Genomic DNA, 5,181 nt, shown 5'->3' with positions numbered 1-5,181 from the left:
AGGAGCATCTCTGAGTTAGTCCCTGTAGATAGCAATAGGTTAGAGAGGTAGAAGAGAGGTGAGCAAAGAGCTGTGATCTCACTGGAATGGATATTTAGTTACTATTGGCAGCTTCCATGGTTTTCTTAAATCAAAAGATCTTTCCTCCTTCCATTCCCCCTTATTCAGTTTTAGACTGCATTTATGTGCAGATTTGAACCCTGACAGTGGAGAAGTACTGACCCCTGAGGTCCTCAGTGGAGATAACAAGACTTGGGTGCGAGTGGAAATTGTGGGCTCCCACCTCTTTTGTTTTAAAGTCTTTTAGTAACTTATTTTTTTTCTAAGTCCTTCCTCTGGCTAATGACAGAGGATGGTTTTCATGAGCGCTTTTGTATAGCCTGCATAGAATAGTGGGGCATCAGCAAAAGACCCTCCTCTGCCCACAGGTTTCAAGTTATATTATGAAATAATAACAATGAAATTTTCAACCCTTTGAAACCTGGGCTCTTTCTATTGAGATACATGTCATATATGAGGGGCAGATGAAGCAGGTGCAGTGATAAGAAAGCATTCAAAACTCTTGATTTTTGAACCTACATATAGGCTGTGAGAAAGGGGCAATAGAAACTCTTCATCAAATAACAATTCAAAACTTGCACCCTCTTACTTGACATAAAGGCCTAGACTTTATGTACCCACTGTTTTACTTCATACTTTTAAAGTTTTTTTAAAATTGTCTTTGGAGTGTGAATGCAAAGAAAATAGATTGGCTATCTGTCTGGAGAGACAAATAACCTTGAGAGATTATCTCAGGAGAGATTGTACATTCTAAGGGTCTGAAAGTTTAGGCTCAGGAAAAGATTTGTTTTATAGACTCATTTCTTGAAGGATGAATTTTGAATTAGAGAACCAACCAAGGCTTTTTTCAGTTAAGATTAACCATTCTAATATCTCATCCTATAATTTAGCTTTCCCAGCTGCTATCTGGTGCACTGAGTAACCATTAGCATTTCTGTTTGGATCCTTGTGTTCTGATGATGTATTCCAGAAATGTTTAGATTGAATATTAGGATTTTCTTCATGGAAAATGCTCTCAAGCTTTGGAAAAGGCTTCCAAGGAAGGTAGTTGTGTCTCCATTTCAGGAGGTATTTAAAAAATGTGAAGATGTGGCACTTTGACATATGGTCTAGTGAGACTTGGCAATGCTGTGTTAACAGCTGGACTTGAGGATCTTAAGGGTCTTTTCCAACTCAGATGGTTCTGTGATTCTATGCGCAGCATGCAACCTGCCTCCATGCAGAGTGATGTGGAACTGGTGGCTCCTTTGACCAGCATTACATACAATTTGAAGAACCGCAAAGAAAATATTGACATAGACTTGATCTACAACATGTATTAGTAAGCAACACTTCCCAAAGCCTGACAGTGATAAATCTGGCTTTTTTCTATCCTTTTTTCTTTTTGTGGACATAGGTGGTTTCAGTTTGTTGTTTGAACTGCATATGGAAAAGCCTACCTTGAATAATTTGGTAACAATTTTATTTCAAAGTCAAAACAATGATCATGTAACTCCTAAGTTGCATGTGTGCATTTAAAAACAGTATAAGTATGAAGAAAAGTGAGAACTTAAATTTCCATTCAATGTTTCTTTTTTACTTGCTTTTAGAACTTTATCAATTTCAGTTTCAATATAGTAAATACCTTTCTAGACACTCACTGAGAAATCTGAATGCCTATGGACCACTAAAGCTCGTAAATCAAGTTTTAGGACTCAGAGCAGAAACAACTGTGTGCTCTTCAGCTTATATTTTGTCTCAACAGTGATCCTTTACCTCTTCTCTTGGTGAGTGTTTTCTCTCACAACTTTTGGCCACCACAATAAAAACAAGATATTAGAAAGCATTCAAAGGAGGTTTACAAAATTTACGAAGGATCTAGAAGGGAACATATCCATGGAATACCTGAGGTCACTTGTTGTTCTGTCTGGAGGAGCCCTCTTAGCAGTCTACAGCTTCCTCCTGAGGGGAAGAGGGGGGCCAGACACTGATTTCTTCTCTGTGGTGCCCAGTGACAGGACCAGAGGGAATGGCCTGAAGTTGTGTCAGGGGAGGTTTAGGCTGAATATTAGAGAAGGGTTCTTCACCCAGAGTGTGGTTGGGCACTGAGACAGGCTCCCCAGGAAGTGGTCACAGCACAAAGCCTATCAGAGTTGAAGAAGAATTTGGACAACACTCCTGAGTCCATGGTGTGATTCTTGGGAATGATCCTGTGCAGGGCCAGGAGTTGGAATTTGATGATTCTTGTAAGTCCCTTCCAACTCAGAATATCCTATTCAATGATTCAATGGTTCAATGATTCAATGATTCTAGGATTCTGTGATTCAGAGGCAGCAATATTTCTTTTTCTGCATATCTGCAACAGTGACAGAGGTGTGGGATAGTTAATAGCACATGATAAGGCTATTCCAAACCCCTGGTAATCTGATCATGTTTCATTGCCTGTTCCTTTGTGAGGTTAGGGCATACAGCAAGGACACTTACGCATGGATCAGTCTTTACCAGAGGACTAGAACTCTGAATTGCTCTCTACAGTTTCCTGCAAGGATGCTCTATGTGCATCTATATTACAGAATATGACTCTGATGCACAAGGTCAAAAGGGAAAAAGAAGCTTATGCCAGCAGATTTTATAAATATACCTTATAATTGAAATTTTAGTGTAAACAGAATAAGAGAGTGATTTAATTCCCAAAGATCCAGCCCAGAGATGTCCTTAATGTGGTAAAGAGATTTGAGCATGGTTATGTCATGCTCAAAACTAGAAAAATTAAACAAGCTGTGGGTAAAGTATTGACTGGAAGAAGGAAGTCGGGATAGAAACTCTTAGCATTTCTCCAGTCATAATGACAGCACTTTCCACTAGCTACTTGGGCAAAACAGACTGAACTTGGGCAAACTAATTTAATTTATTCCCAAACAAAAGTCAGAGTAGGCTGATGAGAAGTAAAACCAAATAATAAAATACCTCCCCTCACTTCTCCCTCTTCCTGGGATCAATTTCACTTCCGATTTTATCTGCCTCCTCCCACCCAGAAGTGCAGGGGGATGAGAGTGGGGTTTGTGGCCAGCTCATCACACATTGTCTCGGCTGCTCCCTCCTCCTCAGGGGGAGGACTCTTCACACTCTTCTCCAGCTCCAGTGTGGGGTCCCTCCAACAGGAGACAGTCTCCACAAACTTTCCAAATGTAAGTCCTTCCCCGGGTTTCAGCTCTTCTGCTCCAGCATGGTCCCTCCCTCAGGTGCAGTCCTTCAGGAGCACACTGCTCCAGAGTGGGTTCTCCATGGGGTCACCACTCCTGCCAGCGAACCTGCTCACTGTGGGCTCCTCTCTCCATGGGGCCACAGCTCCTGCCAGGCCCCTGCTCCAGCACAGGTTTCCCACAGGGTCACAGCCCCCTTCAGGCCTCCAGCTGCCCCAGTGTGGGCCCTCCCCAGGCTGCAGGTGGATCTCTGTTCCTCCATGGGCTGCAGGGTCCCATCCTGCCTCACCCTGGGCTGCACCACGGGCTGCAGGGGAATCTCTGCTCCAGTGCCTGGAGCGCCTCCTGCCCCTCCTCCTGCCCTGGCCTTGGTGTCTGCAGAGCTGCTCCTTTCACATGTTCTTACTCCTGTTTCACAGCTACCATGTCACAGCATTAAATCTGTTATCCCAGAGGTGCTACCACTGTCACTGCTGGGCTCAGCCTTGGCCAGCAGTGGATCCATCTTGGTGCCAGTTGCAGCTGGCTCTGTGGGACATGGGAGAAACCTCTGTCAGCTTCTCACAGCAATCATCCCTGCTCCCACTACCAAAACCTTGCCATACAAACTCAATGCAAGCATACAGAAAAGGGCTTTAAAAACATGAGTTAAACTTGTGAATAACCAGGAAAAGCAGAAGAGCATTATGGTGTTTATCTCTTTCTACCTGAGGCTGAGCCTATGAGTAAATTTAATATAATATAATAATATAATAAATCCAAAGCACAGGTAACCCCTTTTTGTGTATGAAATTTAAAGAAAACTGATTTATCTCTCCAAAACTAAACCCACCTTTTCAAAGCATCAGCGCACACATTCTGCACAGAGTACATAGAATTAATATGGCAATTCTTCTACCTTGCTCATCAGCAGTCTCTACTCCTTTCTTTACGTTGAACTGTCAAAAAAAGGCAGAAAAAAAGGGTCAACAAATTAAATCACTACATATATATTTTAATTATATAATATACAAAATGTATGTATTTAATTATAATTTATAATTAGAGACATTTTTTCTGCTATTAACAGGACTGTTTGATTCCTTTAAGCAAATGCTTTTATTGTTATAGCCACAGCCTCCTCCCCCTTTCTTTTGACAACAACCAGAAAACCCCACAACCACCTTTCATTTTCTTGTGACAAATTCTTATTGTTTTGCTACAGACTTCATAGATAATTTCTGCCCACTTCCAGGATCCCACCTGAAATCCCAGATGACAGTATGGAACTTAAGTTCTCCTTCCTCAAGCTGTGGTAGACAGCATGACTTTGGAAAGCCTTGGGCTCCCTATTCTCCCCTTGCATGTCTGAACTAAAAATTGAAAGAGATTAAATAAATGAAACTATATTTTCCATTCCCGCAATAAAGTGATCTACTGAACAGAAGAATAAATTTCAAGAAGTACTACAGGGGGAAAAAGATACATAAGAGATACTGTGGTTAAGACAGCGTCGGCTTAGCATTGTGGAGCTATAGCAGTGAGATCAGGAACAAAATACTATTGTTAAGCAATGACTTGTTGGCTAAAACCCTGCCACTGATGAACCCCCAGCACCTGACATTGTCATACTGTCTCCAGCCCTCTGCCCTTGCCTCTGCCACATATTAGGTTCAAGAAGCACAAGTCCTCTCTTAGTCTGGAAGTTGCTGGCTGCTCATTCAGACATCTCTTGGAACCTTGCCTTTTCCATGGGGCTTGTCAATTGCCATCAGCCAGTCGTGGGAGCAGACTCTGCTCACAGTTAACTCTGCTGCTAATCACACAGCAGTATTCATGATGATGACCTTGCTAAAGTAATTAATGTTCAAAATAAAGCACTTGCAAGCATCCCACAGGACTCCTCACTAAATCATCTTCAAATTCTTTGCAGACATCTCTTGTGTCCTTTTTGTTCGTA

This window comes from Zonotrichia leucophrys, chromosome 1A (genome assembly GCF_028769735.1).
Source record: "Zonotrichia leucophrys gambelii isolate GWCS_2022_RI chromosome 1A, RI_Zleu_2.0, whole genome shotgun sequence".
Taxonomy (NCBI): domain Eukaryota; kingdom Metazoa; phylum Chordata; class Aves; order Passeriformes; family Passerellidae; genus Zonotrichia; species Zonotrichia leucophrys.
Note: the sequence above shows the minus strand (reverse complement) of the source record.